This window comes from Mesocricetus auratus, unplaced genomic scaffold (genome assembly GCF_017639785.1).
Source record: "Mesocricetus auratus isolate SY011 unplaced genomic scaffold, BCM_Maur_2.0 Super-Scaffold_100013, whole genome shotgun sequence".
NCBI classification, from domain to species: Eukaryota; Metazoa; Chordata; class Mammalia; order Rodentia; family Cricetidae; genus Mesocricetus; species Mesocricetus auratus.
This window is the reverse complement of record NW_024429196.1, coordinates 56,515,312-56,535,099: the sequence shown is the minus strand read 5'-3', so window position 1 is coordinate 56,535,099 and position 19,788 is coordinate 56,515,312. Positions and strand designations below refer to the sequence as shown.

Here is a 19,788-nt window from a genome sequence, read left to right as displayed (position 1 = left end):
CTGAAAATAGATAAACAGACGTACATTTCAGTTACCATTCTTATGTATTATCTCCGTGAAGTGTTGGTTCCTTCATATGTAAAGTGAGCGTTATGATAGTTGAATGAAGTCATGTAGGATGTTTACCCCTTTGACCCATTTTAGCCTTAACAATTGATTTCCCACTGGTCATTTTTGTGTATTACTTTTATATGGAAGTATAGTATAATAACTTTTCCATTACTATGATGAAGCACCATGAGCAACACAACTTGTGAAAGGGGGATTTGTTTGGGTTTATGGTTCCAGACAGATAAGAGTCTGTCAAGGGGGATAAGTGACAGGCATGTGGATAGAGCAGAAGCTGAGGGATGGCATCTTGAGGCACAAACAGGAAGCAGAGAGAGCAAACCGGAAATGGCACATGCTCTCAGTGACACACTTTCTCCAGAAAGGCCATACCTCCTGAATCTACCCAAACAGTGCTACCAGCTGGGAACCAATCAAACATCTGAGCCTGTGGGAGACATTCTCTTTCAAACCACCACATGCTCCTAAACTGACTTCTCTATAAATAGGGCACTATTCTCCCCCCCCCCACCAATCAGGCATGGTTGCTCCTTCAGCCACCCTCTATTTAGTGATATACTTGCATGTATCTGACCATCTCCCATTGCCTTATCTGAAAAAGCAGAAAGAAAAACCAATGTCGGCAGCTTACTTTAATTTAGATTCCACTTATTCTTGCTAAGTCCCACTGGATCTGTTGGTGTTATTGCTAAGAAAGGGTTTGTGGAATAAATTAGTAGTGTAAACAATACATAGGAAGAGTGCTGAAAATAATTAAGGAAACTATTTCCAAACGTGCTGGGGCACTTGAGCAGCAGTGTTTAAGCTCAGTTTGTCTGCCATCTCTGCCCTGCTCATGTGCACTCATGAACTAGTTATGACAGCTAACCACACACTGGCCTGTATACCCACTGAGTGTGAGATGGAGATCTTCTCCCACACATCCACCTCTGAGCTCTGTGAGTGACTGCCCGATGGGGCTGCTCAAGAAATGCTCATAAAAATAGCAAATACATCCCAAAGGAAATGTGCTTTTTCTTGATCAAGGTATTAATTTGTCTTTGAAATCTGGTTTGACATTCCTAGTTATATGTCCTGCCATCCCTTCAAACTCAGCTGGATGCATTATTTCCTATTATAAAATTAAATTCTGGCTTCTTAATTTTTCTCAGAACAGCCTATTTTTCTGGACTCAAATTTGGAGTTTCTTTTACTTTCCTCTTTTCCCTTCTTCCTTTTCTTTCAACCAGTCATTGGGTACCCTCTTTTGCTTTCAAAGTATATTTTGTTTATTTGACCTCTTCCTCACAGGACTGGATTACAAGGTCTAGCCCAGACCCCTCACCACACTTCCTTACTGACATGATCCCACTCTCCTTGGCAGAAAAACCCCATCCTATATTACTTTTATTTTAGATGATAATTCATTACCTTTCCTTTCTTTTCACATCTAAACCCTGAGCAGTCCCAAAGAGACATAAGGAAAAATATATATTGATTTACTCTCAATTCCCTTCCAGTTCTACTGCTTAAAGGTGATTGATGTCAACAATTTGATATGTATCTTTTCATTTTCTCTTCTATGCTCTTTTGTAAGTATGTTCTAAAAAATAGGTCATATGGTATATGAAATTCAAAGAAGAAAGGATAGCTGTTTCCAGAAATGAGACTGGAAAACATGGATGCCATCATAATGACAACAACAATTATTAAATGCATAATACAAACATATATGTTGGTAGTCACCAAAATTAAAATGCAGTAGACTATAGACCTAGATGTAGAACTTTACTTTTTTTAGCTATTTTATTATTTATGCATCTGCATGCATGTAGGTGCAGGTGCCCAAAGAAGCAAGAAGAGAGCATCAGATGCTCTGGAACTGAAGTTACAGGTGGCTGTGAGCTGATGTGAGTACTGGGAACCAAGGGTTATCTCCAGCACTTCTAACTGTTGAGTGATCTTTCTACCCCACAGAAACTTCATATTCCTAAAAGAAAACACAAGAAGACATCTCAACAACTTGGGATAAGCCCTGAGTGTTTAGAATGCAAAAAGCGTCAGACATACACAATTCAAAAATTTAGTTGTCATCGGTATGGAAACTACTCTACGAGACAAACAAAGGTCAGACATAAGCAATTGACAAGTTTTGTTTTATAATCAAAACTAAAATCTCTTCTATGGGAAACACCATAATATTGCATAATATTTATGAAAATACTATGTAATAGGTATGCATAGATGTACACACACACAAACACACATATAGAACTTATAAAGAAATCTAGGTGCTGAAGAAATGGCTCAGAGGTTGAAAGCATGTACTGCTCTTGCAGAGGACCAGCGCTTGGTTCTCAGCATGACATCCTTCAGCTTGCAACTACCTGGAACTTTGGATGATTTATTTGATGCATTCTTCCAGGCTCTGTTTGAAACCTGCATTGACATTCACTACATGCACACACACACACATGAGTAATTAATAAAATAAAAGAGCTCTCACAATTCAGCAATCAAAAATCAACTTGATAAATGATTTTTTTTACTTATTTTAAAAATAGGCAAAAGTGAGCTGGGCATGGTGGCACATACCTTTAATCCCAACACTTGAGAGGCAGAGGTAGGAGGATGTTTTTGTGAGATGGAGTTCATTCTGGTCTCAAATGTCCACCCTATGTCAAATGCTTTCTACCTCAATAGGCAAAGGTTATTTATAATTTGCAAAATATATGTAGAGATATGTAATTGCCAACAAACACATGGATAGAGGCCCACCACTAGTTTTCACGGAAATGCAAGTAAAACCACAAGACAGTAAAGAGTGACCAAAGCAAAGTGTGATAAAGCTGTGAGGGAGCAACTGGAAAGCTCACATATTGCTGATGGGAGAATTGTTGGGCATTTTTTATGAAAACCATCACACCCTAACCATATGACCCAGAAATTTTCCTCCTATTTGCTCAAGAAAAGTGAAAAGCTGTATGTGCCTGGGACTTAAGCACAAAATGTCAGTGTCAGCTCTTGCATAATAAGTGAACACTAGAAACAACCCAAGCACAATCACCAGGTGATTATAAACTATTCAAACAACATATTAATGCTCAGAAATAGAGGGGAGTGAATTTCTGGTATGTGTTGTTACATGGATGATCCCAAAACGTTATGCTGAGCAAAAGAATCTAGATAAAATAGTACATGTTCTGATTCCATTTATACGCTATCTCAAAACAGACAGAAGTGATCTACAGGGACAGACAATTCAGCCATTGTCTCGGATGAGTGGGGAATGTGATGGATGAACTTGACAGTTAATTTCATGGGATTGAGATCAGTAAAGGGCCTAGGAGATGAGTAAAGCCTCTGGGTATGTTTGTGAGTATGGGTGGTGTCATTCGGTAGGCTAGGGCTCCCAGGTGGAATGAAAGGGGATAAAGGAGGAGGCTTGTCATACATCATTCTCTCTCTTTGCAGCCTCATTGTGAACAGCATGCTCTATTACCTTCTACCCACTATGGCTGACTGACACCCTCGATACCGAGGGCCAAAAGAAATCCTTCCTCACTTAAGATATGTTAACACAGCGATGAGAAAGCTAAAACAAATTTATGAATGGGCACAAATGCACGTTTGGGGGATGAGTGAAATGTTTGATGCCATGACTGTAGTGGTAGGACACAGGAGTGAATATTCCTTAAAACTCGTCTAATTATAACCTTTAATAAGTATATTTTGTTTTATGTAAATTATAACTCAGCAACGTCTCTATGTATGTTTTATGTGTATATAAAATGAGAGCATGATCTACCTGTCGGTGTACATTTTTCTTAACAGTGTATAATGATCACTGTTCTAGCTTGATGTATAGGAATCTAGTCCTTTTTGTTTAACTGCTGCATATATTTCATGCTGCGAATTAGTCGTGTTCTTATTACTAACCTTCTCATTTTCTCTCTCTGCTTCCCACTCCTTCTAGAGCAGTGATTCTCAACCTGTGGGTCACAATTCCTTGCCGGGGGGGGGGGGGCATCAAATGACCCTTTCACAATGGTAGTCTAAGACTATTGGAAAACACAGATAGATATTTACATTACAGTTCATAACAGTAGCAAAATTACAGTTATGAAGTAGTAACAAAAGTAATTTTATGGTTGGGGGATTCACCACAACATGAGGAACTCGCAGTCTTAGGAAGGTTGAAAATGATTGCCCTAGAAGGTCTTGATGGATAATTTGGAATGATCCCTGATTTTTAAAACAACTATGGCTATCATAAGCATCAAAGAAATGGCTTCCTCTGTTTCTGTTGCTACAGCAAAATACTAGAAACTAAATATGCTGTAGGAAAGAGATTCACCTAGTTCACGTTGTGAAGATGAAAGGGATCTAGTGATCCAGCCTTGGAGTGGAGGATTGCACAGCTGCCTCACCTCCTGGTAGACGGGGTCATGGTGGGAGCATGTGTGTGTGGGGGGGTGAGAGAGCACATGATGTGACAGGAAGCCGGCGAGAGCAAGGAGGGGCGATTTTAGTCTCTTATGAAAATTTCATTTCACAAGAACTTACGGAGAGCACCTTTAGCTGCTTCTGATGGCAGCATTCCCCACACCTAATGTATTCCCTGAGCTGGGACAAAGGACACACAGTCCCCGGAGAGACAGAAAGTACCCAAGCCACGGTTGTATTTGTGCACTTGTACTCTGGAGCTTTTAGGTCTTAAAACGTTTTATAACATTAAGCTCTCTCTCTCTCTCTCTCTCTCTCTCTCTCTCTCTCTCTCTCTCTCTCTGTGTGTGTGTGTGTCTGTGTGTGTGAGTGTGTGTTTGTGTGTATACATGTGCGACTTGCAGAGCAGGTTCTCGCCTACCTTGTGGATCCCATTACCATTTGGTACTGGAGATCAAACCCGGGTTGTCAGGCCTGAGGCAGGCACCCTTACCCACTGAGCCATCTCACTGGATCAGGTTTTTATTTCTGGAAGGGAAGATTTTTCAACAGTTTCATTGCTCATTGAAAGAACTGGGAGCTCTTTAAATTTTTTGACTATTTTTTATTTTTAAATTTAAATTAGAAACAAGGTTGCTTCACATGTCAATTCCAGGTCCCTCGCCCATTCACTCCCCTCCTCCCACACACTCCCACCAACCCCCCTCAATATCCCCTCGTTTCCCCAGGAAGGGTGAGGCCCTCCATGGGGGTGTCCATAGTCTGTCATTTTATCCAGGGCAGGGCCTAGACCCTCCCCCAGGAGTTCAGGGTGAGAGTGCATCTCTCATTGGTGGATGGGTGCCCAAAGTCCATGTGTATACTCGGGATAAATACTGATTTACTACCCAAGGCTCAATAGATTACCTAGGCCTCCTCACTGACACCCCCATTCAGGGGGTCTTGATCAGTCCCATGCTGGCTTCCCAGGCTGATGCCTGGGATTCAAGAGCTAACCCTTGTCAGGTCAGCTGTTTCTGGGGGTTAAACCAGCCCAGTCTTAATCCCTTTGGTCATCAGTCCTCCCTCTCTGTCACTGGATTTCTTGAGTTCAGCTCAGTGTTTAGCTGTAGGAGTCTGCCTCTGCTTCCATCAGCCACTGAATGAAGGTTCTGTTTCCCAGACTCTCTGGCCATGGGATTGTAGGCTGGCACTCCCCAGATCTATGTCTAAAATCCATATATGAGAGAGTACATGCCATGTTTCTCTTTTTGTGACTGGACTACCTCACTCAGGATGGTTTCTTCTAGTGCCATCCATTTGCCTGCAAATTTCAGGATTCCATTGTTTTTTCTGCTGAATAGTACCACATTGTGTAAATGTACCACATTTTCACAATCCACTCTTCGGTTGACGGGCATCTAGGTTGCTTCCAAGTTCTGGCTATTATAAATAATGCTGCTATGAACATAGTGGAACAGATGTCCTTGTTGTATGAGTGTGAATCTTTTGGGTATATGCCTAAGAGTGGAGTTGCTGGGTCTTGTGGTAGGTTTATTACCATTTTTCTGAGGAATCTCCATACTGATTTCCAAAGTGGCTGTACGAGTTGGCACTCCCACCAGCAGTGGAGGAGTGTTCCCCTTTCACCACAACCTCTTCAGCATAAATTGTAGGTGTTTTTGATTTTAGCCATTCTGACAGGAGTGAGATGGTATCTCAGAGTTGTTTTGATTTGCATTTCCTGGATGGCTAAGGATGTTGAGCACTTTCTCAAGTGCCTCTCAGCCATTTTAGACTCCTCTATTGAGAATTCGCTATTTAGTTCTGTATCCCATTTTTTAATTGGATCCTTTGGTGTTTTGGAGACTTGCTTCTTGAGTTCTTTGTAAATTTTGGAGATCAGCCCTCTGTCAGATGTGGGATTAGTGAATATCTTTTCCCATTCTGTGGGTTGTCTTTTTTTCTTGCTGACTATATCCTTTGCCTTACAGAAGCTTCTCAGTTTCAGGAGGTCCCATGTATTAATTGGCGACCTCACTGTCTGTGCTACTGGTGGTATGTTCAGGAAGCTGTCTCCTGTACCAATTCATTCAAGGGTACCACCCACTTTCTCTTCTAAGAGGTTCAGTATGGCTGGATTTATGTTGAGGTCTTTGATTCATTTGGACTTAAGTTTTGTGCATGGCGATAGACATGGAACGATCCGCATTCTTCTACATGCCAGCATCCAGTTATGCCAGCACCATTTGTTAAAGATGCTTTCTTTTTTTCCATTGTATATTTTTAGCTTCTTTGTCGAAGATCAGATGTTCATACGTGTATGGGTTAATATCAGGGTGTTCAATTCGGTTCCATTCATCTACCTGTCTATTTTTGTGCCAATACCAAACTTTTTTCAGGTCTACAGTTGTATAATAGAGCTTGAGGTCAAGGATGGTGATGCCTCCAGATGTTTCTTTCTTGAGTAAGGTTGTTTTGGCTATCCTGAGTCATTTGTTTTTCCATACAAAATTGACTATTGTTCTTTCAAGGTCTGTGAAGAATTGTGCTGGTATTTTAATGGGGATTGCATTGACTCTGTAGATTGCTTTTGGCAGGATTGCCATTTTTACTACGTTGATTCTACCTACCCAAGAGCATGGGAGATCTTTCCATTTTCTGAGGGTTTCTTTAATTTCTTTCTTTAAAGACTCAAGGTTCTTGTGATACAGGTATTTCACTTGTTTGGTTATCGTTACCCCAAGGTATTTTATGTTGTTGGTGGCAATTGTAAAGGGTGGTGTTTCTCTGATTTCTTTCTCAGCCCTTTTATCATCTGTATATAGTAGGGCTACTGATTTTCTTGAGTTGATCTTGTAGAATGCCACTTTGCTGAAGGTGTTAATCAGCTCTAGGAGTTCCCTGGTAGAGTTCTTTGGGTCATTGTTGTAAACTATCATATCATCTGCAAATAGTGAAAGTTTGACCTTTCTTACCAATTTGTATCCCCTTGATCTCCTTTTGTTGTCATATGGCTCTGGCTAGAACTTCAAGTACAATATTGAAAAGGTATGGAGAGAGTGGACAGCCTTGTCTTGTTCCTGGTTTTAGTGGAATTGCCTTGAGTTTCTGTCCATTTAGTTTGATATTGGCTGTTGGTTTGCTGTATATAGTTTTTATTATGTGTAGGTATGTTTCTGTTATCCCAGATCTCTCCAAGACCTTTATCATGAAGGGGTGTTTGATTTTGACAAAGACTTTCTCTGCATCTAGTGAGATGATCATGTGATTTTTGTTTTTCAGCTTGTTTACGTGGTGGATTATATTGATGGATTTTCGTATGTTGAACCATCCCTGCATCCCTGGGATGAAACCTACTTGATCGTGGTGAATGATTGTTTTGATGTGTTCTTGGATCCGATTTACCAGTATTTTATTAAGTATTTTTGCATCAATGTTCATGAGGGATATTGGTCTGAAGTTCTCTTTCTTAGTTGTGTCTTTGTGTGGCTTCGGGATCAAGGTTATTGAAGCCTCATAAAAAGAGTTTGGCAAAGACCCTTCTGCTTCTATTGCATGAAATACTTTGAGAAGAATTGGTATAAGCTGTTCTTTGAATTTCTGGTAGAATTCTGCACTGAGGCCATCTAGACCTGAGCTTTTTTTGGTTGAGAGACTTTTGATGATTGCTTCTATATCCATAGGGATTATAGGTCTATGTAAACTGCTTATCTGCTCTTGATTTAATTTTGGCAAGTTATATATATCCAGAAAATTTATTTCCTTTAAATTTTTGAATTTTGTGGAGTACAGGTTTTCAAAGTATGACCTGATGATTCTCTGAATTTCCTCAGAGTCGGTTGCTATGTCCCCCTTTTCACTTCTGATTTTGTTAATTTGTATGTTAGCATTCTGTTATTGGTAAGTTTGGTCAAAGGTTTTTCTATCTTGTTGATTTTCTCAAAGAACCAACTCTTCGTTGCATTGATTCTTTGTATTATTTTCCTAGTTTCTACTTTATTGATTTCAGCCCTCAATTTGATTATTTCCTGGCCTCTACTCCTCCTGAGGGAGTTTGTTTCTTTGTGTTCTAGAGCTTTCAGCTGTGCTATTAATTCTGTAGTATAACTATTCTCCAGTTTCTTCATGTGGGCACTTAGTGGTATGAACTTCCCTCGTAGCACTGCTTTCAAAGTGTCCCATAGGTTTGGGTATGTTGTGTCTTCATTCTCATTGAATTCTAGGAAGTCTTTAATTTCTTTTTTTTATTTCTTCTTTGACCCAGGAAAAGTGCAATTGTGCATTATTCAATTTCCATGAGTTTGTAGGGTTCCTGAAATTTGTGTTGTTGTTGAATTCAATTTTAATGCATGGTGGTCTGATAAGATGCATGGAGTTTTTATTTGGGGCATAGATGTTCAGATGAAACTTCATCTTGGTGGATTTCTCCTGTGATGAGTATGTAATGACCTCCTTCACCTCTTTTGACTGATTTTATTTTAAAATCTAATTTGTTAGATATTAGGATTGCTATCCCTGCTCGTTTCTTGGGTCCATTTGATTGGAAAATCTTTTCACAACCTTTACCTCTGAGGTAATGCCTTTCTTTGAGGGTCAGGTATGTTTCTTGTATGCAGCAGAAGGATGGGTTCTGTCTTTGAATCCATTCTGTTAGCCTGTGTCTTTTTATGGGTAAGTTAATGCCACTAATATTGAGGGATACTAATGACCATTGGTTGCTCATTCTTCTTTGATTTGGAATGGTTGTTGTTGGAATTATGTGTGGAATTCCACCCTGTTTTTTTGGCTGTTGGTAAAGTGGGATTATCTAATGCCTATATTTTTCTGGTTGTACTTAACTTCCTAGGGTTGGAGATTTTGTTCCAGAAGTTTCTGTAGGGTTGGGTTAGTGGATATGTATTGATTGAATCTAATTTTGTCATGGAATAACTTGCTTTCTTCATCTATAGTGATTGAGAGCTTTGCCAGGTATAGACGTCTGGGCTGGCATCTATGGTCTTTTAGTGTTGGTAGAATATCTATCTAGGTCCTTCTGGGTTTCAGAGTTTCAATGTAGAAGTCAGGTGTAATTCTGATAGGTTTGCCTTTATATGCTACTTGGCCTTTTTCCTTAGCTGCTCTTAATATTCTTTCTTTATTCTGTATATTTGGGGTCTTGATTATTATGTGGCGAGCGGACTTGTTTTGTGGTCCACTCTATTTCATGTTCTGTAAGATTCTTGCACCTTCATTGGCATGTCTTTCTTTAGGTTGGAAAAGTTTTCTTCTATTATTTTGTTAAATATGTTTTCTGTCCCTTTGAGGTGGGTTTCTCCACCTTCTTTTATACCTATTATTCTTAGGTTTGGTCTTTTCACAGTGTCCCATATTTCCTCGATGTTTTGTGTTACGGGTTTGGTGGACTTAAGATTTTCTTTGGTTGATGAATCAATTTCTCCTAGTGTATCACCAACACCTGAGATTCTCTCTTCCATTTCTTGTATTCCATTGGTAATGCTTGTATTTGTAGTGCCTGACCATTTGCCCAGCTTTTCTATTTCCAGCCTTCCTTCAGATTGTGTTTTTTTATTGTCTCTATTTAATTTGTCAACCCTTGTACTGTTTGAATTGTTTCTTGCAATTTTGGTTTATCTGTTTACCATTTGTTGCATTTTATGAATTTTTTGGTTTGTTTTTTTCTTCCATTTCTTTGAGGGATTTTCCTATATCCTCTTTTAGGGCCTCTATCATTTTTATAAAGTTGTTTTTAAGGTCATTCTCTTCTGCTTCATTTGCATTGGAATGTTGGAGTCTTGCTGTTGTGGAGTCTCTAGAATCTGGTGATGTCATATTTGTTTTTCTGTTGCTGAGTGTGTTTTGATTTGTCTCTTTCCCATCTCTTCTTCTGGTGGGTGCAGAAAGAGCCCCTTACTGGTCTAGTGGTTAGGGGACCAGAGTTCCCTTTTGGCGGGTGCAAGCAAGTCCAGTACTCTGGTAGTTCTTCTCTTCCTAGTCCTAGTTCTAGTCCCATGGGTGGAGAAGCCCAGGAATCTGGGGTGCATAGTCTCCCACTTGATTCCCTGGTCCCTTTGGTGGAAGAGAAGAACTGGGATCTGGGGGGGGGGGTGGCTCCTGCTGGGATCGGAGGCTCTGTGGTAGTTCTCAGGCACTGGTCCCACTGGTCCCGCTGGTCCTGCTGGTCCAGCTGGTCCTGTTGGTGGAAGAGAAGACCTGGGATCTGGGGTGCTTGGCTCCTGCCAGGTTGGGAGGCTCTGTGGCAGTCAGTAGGCAGACCCCAGGCACTGGAAGGCAGGCCTGGATGCTGGGCCTTGTTTACCTGGACCTGCTGGTTCCCTGGTCTCATTGGTGGAAAAGAAGACCTGGGATCTGTGGTGCTTGGCTCCTGCCAGGATGGCAAGCTCTGTGGCAGTCCCCAGGCACTGGAATACAGGCCTGGATACAGGGCCTGTTTTACCTGTTCTTGCTGGTCCCCTGAACCTGCTGGTCCCCTGGTCTCGTTGGTGGAATAGAAGACCTGGGATCTGGGGTGCTTGGCTCCCTCTGGGATGGGAGGCTCTGTGGGAGTCCCCAGGCACTGGAAGGCAGGCCTGGATTCGGTGGCCTTGTTTAACTGGACCCACTGGTTCCCTGGTTGTTGGAAAAGAGAGCTTTAAATTTTAACAGAGGTTGTTAAAACTTTTTCTTAAAAGAAAAACACTCATTCACAACACAGAGAAACACTTGCTACACATCTTGGATAGAGCTTCATATTACAACTGGACTCCCCGGACTGTGTATTCAATTGCTTCAGTTTGCTTTTTCCTGGACAGAGATATTGACATACTCCATTTCCTTTTCTTGTAGGACACTTGGATATTTATCTGCAGTAAATTACAGGTACATATTCCTTGTCATATTTTCAGTGGGACAGTTGTTACAAAAATTAAGTATTTCTTATCTGTATCTTAGTGGAATTCTCTGTATGCTACCTAATTTATAATTGACTTTCCTTTATTATTTTCCTCTTACTATTTAAAGAATACAGTACAGTCAGTGGTTGGATATATGTGAATCACCCACTAAAAGCTAGCACTCCTCAATAGCCAAGTCCTACAGGAAGCATATACATTTAAGTTCTCAGAAGTTGAAGCCTCACTTTTTTATTTTAAGTGAATTTCTGATGATTCAAATATGTAGTCACCAAAAACTGAAGATACTTCACCTAGGTTATGATGGGAAAGCACTGTAACCAGGAGTACAGTTGCATGAGTCATTTTATTTTAGAAATAAAAACCAAAGAAGCATTTCCACTTTGTGCCAATGCAGTGACGGAAGTTGCTGCAATGCATCTAGGGAAAATTCTGCTTGTCAGTAGAGGAAAGGTTTGGTTATTACACTGGGCTTTTCTTTTGCCTCTGCTACTCCCCAAACCAGTAAATCTTTCTGTATGCTTGAGTGCGCGCATTAGCATGTCCAGGAACTTCACTCAGTGGGGCAAGTCCTTAACAAAACATGCTGTTCCAACCCACCTGAGGATCTAATGACTCCTCAAACTCATCCATAAAAATCCCAGTGCAAAATCAAAACAACTCTGAGATACCATCTCACTCCTGTCAGAATGGCTAAAATCAAAAACACCAACGACAATTTATGCTGGAGAGGATGTGGTGAAAGGGGAACACTCCTCCACTGCTGGTGGGAGTGCCAACTTGTTCAGCCACTTTGGAAATCAGTGTGGAGATTCCTCAGAAAAATGGGAATAAACCTACCACAAGACCCAGCAACTCCACTCTTAGGCATATATCCAAAAGATGCCCATTCATACAACAAGGACGTCTGTTCTACTATGTTCATAGCAGCATTATTTATAATAGCCAGAACTTGGAAGCAACCTAGATGCCCCCAACCGAAGAGTGGATTGTGAAAATGTGGTACATTTACACAATGTGGTACTATTCAGCAGAAAAAACAATGGAATCCTGAAATTTGCAGGCAAATGGATGGCACTAGAAGAAACCATCCTGAGTGAGGTAGTCCAGTCACAAAAAGAGAAACATGGCATGTACTCTCTCATATATAGATTTTAGACTTAGATCTGAGGAGTGCCAGCCTACAATCCCATGGCCAGAGAGTCTGGGAAACAGAACCTTCATTCAGTGGCTGATGGAAGCAGAGGCAGACTTCCACAGCTAAACACTGAGCTGAACTCAAGAAATCTAATGAGAGAGAGGGAGGACTGATGAGCAAAGGGGTTAAGGCTGGGCTGGTTTAACCCCCAGAAACAGCTAACCTGACAAGGGTTAGCTCTTGAATCCCAGGCTGATGCCTGGGAATCCAGCATGGGACTGATCAGACCCCTTGAATGTGGGTGTCAGTGAGGAGGCCTAGGTAATCAATTGAGCCTTGGATAGTAGATCAGTATATATCCCGGGTATGCAAATGGACTTTGGACTCCCATCCAACAATGAAAGAAGCACTCTCACCCTGAACTCCTGTGGGAGGGTCTAGGCCCTGCCCTGGATGAAATAACAGACTATGGATAGATACACCCATGTGGGGCCTCACCCTTCCAGGGGAAACGAGGGGATATTGGGGGGGGGTTGGTGGGAGTGTGTGGGAGGAGGGGAGGGAATGGGTGAGGGACCTAGAATTGACATGTGAAGCAACCTTGTTTCTAAGTTAAATTTAAATTTAAAAATAATAAAAAAAAGGCATAAAAAAATCCTAGTGCAATACAGATGCATCCCAAGTAAAAGCATCAGAGTTTAGACTGCAGATTACAAAGCCTAGTCCCTCCCTTTCAAGCAAGGGGTGGGGCTTTCCTTGGTGGTTGGTGGAGGTCCAGAAATCATCAGGAGCTGTGGGGTTCAGGGTTGCTTCCCTCAGGCCCAGTGTTCGGAAGCTGGGTGACTACAGCAGCCATCCTTCTCTCTGCCTACTAGCCCTTTCTCTCTTGTCCGGCTTCCTTGTGACAGTCCCTGGAATGTAGCCTCTTCAGTTTCCCTGTGGGTGAGGCTAGGTAGGCACAACATCTTCATGATGCGTTCACATTCACAGCAACAAACCCCAGGCAATCACTTCAGTGTCTCCCAAGCCTTTTCTCAATCACTTCCACCTTGAACTGTTTGCAATGTCCTCTTGCCTTCCTGATCAAGAGCAAATGTATTCTGGGGTTTATCTCAAGTCTCCCCTCAGCTTTCATTCTACCCAGTAGGCAGGGTGGTCCTCCCCCACAATCTCAATACATCGCCTCCTGCTAGGAGGTTCCTTATCCCTCTTATCTCCTTTCTTGCCTTGGGGTCTAATTCAACTGTGAACTCATTCACAAAGATGTCTCATTTGTCTATTCTACCCCGATCTCTCTTGTACTCGCTGTTCACTGGAAGCCGTGTGATGGGGTTTGCAGGTTTTATGTCATGTGTTGTCTTTGGGGAATTACTGTGTTATGAGCACTTGCTTTTCTCTTTCTTTGTTATAGCCCTGCACGTGACCTCTGAGAACTGTTTGGGGACAGAGGTCATGTCTGATGTCCATTCTGTTTCCCTCCCAGTCCTTTGTGCTATGGTGATGCTGAGTACACAGAAACAGCTCTACAAAGACATGTTTCATCAAATTACATGCCTGTGCTTGCTAGCAATAATACTGAATTTCCTCATTAAAATGCTGTAATTCAGAGTAAGTAATTTAGAGTCATTTGCTTCTAGTTGTTCTGAATTCCTGCATTCATTCATCCTTTATTTTTCAGAACTTGCTATTTGCAAAGCATTGTGCTGTATACTGGGAGGTGGGGCGGGGGACGGGACATAACGCTGTTTTTCAGTCCATTCAGAATGCAGTAACAAATACCATGAGCTGGGTAGGGCCGCTCTCTCTGTCTCTGTCTCTCTCTCTCTCTCTCTCTCCCTCTCTGTCTCTCTCTCTCTCTGTCTCTCTCTCTCTCTCTCCCTCTCTCTCTGTGTATGTGTGTTACTGGTATGAGCCCATGGTCTCATACATAAAAGACAAATGCTCCACCACTAGGCTATATCATTAGTGCTGTTTTTACTTTTCATTTTGAAACAGGGGCTCACTGAGGCACACAGACCAGCCTTGACCTCACTCTGTAGTTCAGGCAGGCTTTGAACTGGTTATCCTCCCACACTTTCCTTCTGAATAGCTGTAATTTCAGGACTGAACCACCTGGCCAGAAATTTCACACAGTTGTCAATAGACTGTGAAGTTCATGATCAAGGTTCTGGCAGATGCAGTGCCTGGTAAGGGCCCTCTGTCTGAGTCATAGCCGTTACCTTGTCATGTGTCATCACATGGTAGAAACGGATGAGAGAGCTCTTTAGTGCCCATTTTCAAGAGCTGTAATCCCATTAATAAGGACTGTGCCATCCACGGTCCCATCAAACCCTCACAGGCTTTGGCTCATCATCCTTTTGATTTTGTCATTGGATTTCAGCGTATGATGCTTCAGTCAATTACGACTGTCAGTCAAACAGCAACAGCAGAAATCAAAACATGACAAAAGCGAACCCACCAAACAAATAAACAAAACCAGGTGCCTGGTGTCAGATGACTAAAACTTCTTTGAGAAAACAAGTTGTCCGGGAGTCACCCAGAGAGTGCAGATGCCACAGTGGTGGGTGTGTTATAAGTAGCCTCAACTGGTGTTGATAGGAGGCTTCCCTGAGGAGATAGCCATTGCATGGTGGACAGAATATTCATTCAGCAGAAAATCCAAAATTTAACTGACATAGGACTGCATTTTCATGTGTCCATGAAATTAACTCATAGCTACATGTGGGTAGAGGTGATGTGTACATAAAAGCAGATTTGTAGACCAATGCAACCAAACAGAGGGCCCAGAAATAAACCTACACATCTAATTTTTGACAAAGCTGTCAAAGCGTGCATTGAAAAAGAGACATCCTATTCAATAAATGGTGCTGGTAAAACCGGATATCTACCTGTAGAATAATAAAATTAGATTCATATCTCTCATCTTGCATAAGAATCAATTTGAAGTAGAACAAAGACCTTAATTTCAAAACTGAAACTGCCAAAGAAACATAGAAAATACAATTCAAAACATATGTGTAGGCAAGAACTTTCTGGACAAACCACAATAGCACAGAAAACAGTCCCAGGAACTGACAAATGTGACTACATGGAATTGAAAAGTTTTCTGCCCAGCAAAGGAAACAAAAAGCAGAGTGAACAGACAGGCCACAGAATGGGAAAAAGTCTTTCTCAGCTATATTTCATACTTGTGGTTAATATCTAGAATATATAAAACACTTCAAAATTAGACTAAAAATCCCACCCAACTCCAAACTGTGAATTAATAAATTGGCCAATGAACTAAACAGACATTTCTCAAAAGAAGAAATACAAATGGCCAAGAAACATTTTTAAAAGTGTTCCACATCTGTTTTAGTTAAGGTTTCTATTGCTTTGATGAAACACCATGACCAAACAACTTGGGGAGGAAAGGGTTTGTTTGGCTTACCCTTCAATATCCTGTATATCGAAGGAAGTCACGACAGGAACTTAAGTAGGGCAGGAACCTGGAGGCAGGAACTGATGCAGAACCATGAATGGGTGCCACTTACTAGTTTGCTCTTCATGGTTTGCTTGGTCTTCTTTTAGAACCCAGGACCACCAGCCCAGGCATGGTACTACCCACAATGGGCTGGTCCCTGCTCCATTAAACAAGTTATACAGTGGGATCTTATGGAGGCATCTTCTCAATTGAGGTTCCCTCCTTTTAGATAACTCTAGCTTGTGTCAAGTTGACATAAAATTAGCCACTACAACATCTTTAGCCATTAGGAAAATAAAAATGGAAACTACCCCCAGGAGCATAACTACCATAAAGAAAAGAAATGCAACAAATGCCAATCAAGATGTAGGGAAAAGGAACCTTTATTCAGTATTGGTGGGAGTGTAAATTGGTGTAGCCACTGTGGAAGTTTCCTAAAAAACTAAAACCAGGATTGTCTATGACCCAGCAACATCATGCTTCTGGGCATATATCCAAAGGATTCTATATCTTGACACAGAGATACTTGGACATCCTTGTTTGTTATTGCTCTAATCATAACAGCAAGCAAATGGAATCCACCTAGATGGTCACCAACTGATGAACAGACAATGAAAATTTTGTACGTATACACAATGGGATTTTATTCAGGTATAAAGAGAAATGAAATTATGAGATTAGCAGTAAAATGAATGGAACTAGAAAATGTCATATGAAGTAAGATAACTCGGGTACAGAAAGACAGATGCTGCATGTTTTCTTTCAGATATGGATCCTAGGTGGCATAGTGGGACATGTCTGTAGTCCCAGCAATCCGGGAGGTTGAGACAAGAGGATCTCTTGAGTCCAAGAGTTCTGGACTATAGTGCATTGTGCCGATTAGGTGTCTGCACTAAGTTTGGCATCAATATGGTGACCTCCTGGGAGCGAAGGACCACCAGGTTTCCTAAGGAGGGGTGAACTGGCCCAGGTCAGAAATGGAGCAGGTCAAAACTCTCATGGTGATCAGATGTGGCTCCTGGCTTCTAACTGTTTTATATGTGTATTTACATGTGAGGTTAGAGGTGGATGCCAGGAAACTAGAAAAGGACCCAGTAGAGGAGAAAAAGAAGTTTTCAGGAAGGGCTTAGGGAAAACAATAGGATACAGGTGCTGTGAAAGTAGTGGGGGAACCTTGAGGACGGAGGGGCACAAAGACCAGGGCAGGGAGACGAAGAGTAGGACTGAGAGGGGGAGGATTAGTGCATCCATATGTATGAAAATACCATAAAGACAACTATTGCTTTGTATGCTAATTAGAAACAAAATATATTACAATGTACCCCACATAACATCAAGTTTGCTATTCCTATGCATGGAATTCAATAGTGTTATTTGTACTTGCATACTGTGAAACATCTCCACATTGTTTCATCTGGCAAAGTTGAAACTATTCCCCTCAAACACTGCTCTACTCCTCCCTGCTCCTGCCAATCACCATTGGCTCTGGAACTTGACTGCTAGAGTTACATCCCAGAGCAGAAACATTTTGTTGTACTGGCTTATTTCGTGGTGTTGTGTGCTCAAGTTCATTCATGTGTAGCATATACCAGAATTTCTTTTCTTTTAAAGACTGTATTGTATTAATAGACCACATTTTGTTTCTATGATTTCTTTTGAAAGAAATGGGATATTCCCCACTTTCAGCCCACTGGTCAAGTTTCCTTTGGATGTGTCTATCCAGGAACCATGTAGGAGAGAGACAACAAATTAGTTATTGAGTTTCCCGAAGAAAACTGATCCAAAAGTGGGCACAGACAAATCCCCCACAATACCCAGATGGTCACTCTCTTCAGTTCTGCCAGCCACATACTCTCTCCATAGCACATTTCTACTTGTCCTGACTCTTATGGTTTTTGTAGTTCTATGCTGTCTTCCTAGTTAGGTTGCCACGTTTGAAGGTAGGAGCTGTCTTGGCACACTCAAGGATCCCTGGCCATGGGAACATCATGCCACAGAGCGAGGACTTCAGCTGGAGCACATTTCCTGTGCATTCTTTAACTGTGATGACAAGATATTTGTTGACTGACATCACCATAAGCTAAAGGCAGGCACCCTAATGAGGAAGTAGATCACACATATTTGCCTAGAGGTCATTGTCCATCGTATTTTAATCTGTGGCATTTTCCACAATAAACTATTCACATGTATGCTGTCTTTTTGTTAAAAAAAATAGTGTATGTATGTATGTATGTGAGTAAAGGCTAGTACTCATAAAGTTTAGAAGACAGTATCTGATCCCCTGGAGTCACAGTTACAGGCAGCTATGAATTGCTAGATGTGGGTGCTGGGAACCAAATCTGTCCATCTTGTCTACCTCTACCTTCCTCTGTACTCTGCTCTTACTCTGCTTGAGTTAGATACTGGTTGGCCTCATTCTAGGGCTCATGGTAATGCAGTGATGATGAACACTTACTGGCTTCTGAATGTGCATTGAGCCAAGACCTTTGTCCAATGTTTCAGAATGACTCTGAGACAGTTCCCCATGTCAACCTTTCCCAGCAAAAGGACTTTGCATACCTTATCTCATTTCTAAGACAGTCTTAGGAGGTATATGTTACAAAACATTGTCTGGTGCATCCTTAATGCTCTTAATATGCGCCTTTAACCAATATTCCACACACCTGATCTCATTTAACTGTCTCAGGGACTCTCTGGTAGATGTTATTATAGGTCAAGTAACCCTTATCTGAAATGTTCAGAGACAGAAGTGTTTGGATTCCTTATTTCTTCTTTTCTTTTTAGATTTTGAAATATTTATTACTACTGGATGTACTGCCTTCAAGATGGCACTCATGTATAAACACACACTGTATTTACACCTATATCCATAGCCTGGAGGTAATTTTACACAATTTTAGTGCACCTGTGTTTTGACTGCAACCTGTCACATGAGGTTAGGCATGGAATTTTCCATTTGCAGCACTACATTGGCACTCAGGAAGTTTCTTGATGTCAGAGCATACCAGATCCTGGTACTCCTAATCAGAGTATTCAATCTAGACTCCCATATTTTTGGCTGATAAGGGCTGGTACTCAGGTCTCGGTTGGTTTGGCAACAAAGGCTGTGTTCTGAAAAGAGCATTGGTGCTGAGAGTCACCTTTTATGGATTATCAATCCCTGGGATCCACTTTCAGATGAATGCTAATCAGGGACAGACCAGTAATCTGGGGCATGGCCAAAGTATGTCTCAAAATATAGGTGTATCTACTCCAGGACTTCAGAGGGACTGTTTTTAAGTACTCCCTCATCATGTCCTGTGACAATACTGACCTTTGTATTCAGGTCAGGACATCTGGATGCATCTGGATCTATTTTCTTGCCTAATTAAACATTTTATTTATTTGTACTTGAAGACCTGGTCTTATTATGTAATCCAGGTAGGTGTGAAACTTACAAGGTAGACAAGGGGACCTTGAACGTTTGTCTTAGTCCTCCAAGTGCTGGGATTACAGGTGCTTATTTTAAATATTATTTATTTATTATTGCATGTGTGCATGATGTTCCAGAGCAGTGTGGAGGTCAGAGGACAACTCTGTAGAGCTAATTCCTTCCTTTATCTTTATGTGGGTCCTGGGGATTGAACTCAGGGTACCAAGTTTAGGTTTTGAGGCTTGCTCAGCATATGCCTTTACTTGATCCACCATTCTGGATCCCCAATTTATTTATTTTAAATGAATGAATATTGTATGTATTTATGGGGCAGACATTCACCAGTTTATTGTACATTGCTTTATTGAAATTCAGTATTTTTTAAAAATAA

The 19,788-nt window shown here is 41.3% G+C and overlaps 1 long non-coding RNA gene across 2 annotated transcripts in view; it reads left to right on the top strand.

Moving 5' to 3' along the window:
• Positions 1 to 19,788, top strand: part of LOC110340234 — a 208,342-nt gene that overhangs the window by 141,322 nt on the left and 47,232 nt on the right. The window lies entirely within an intron of this gene.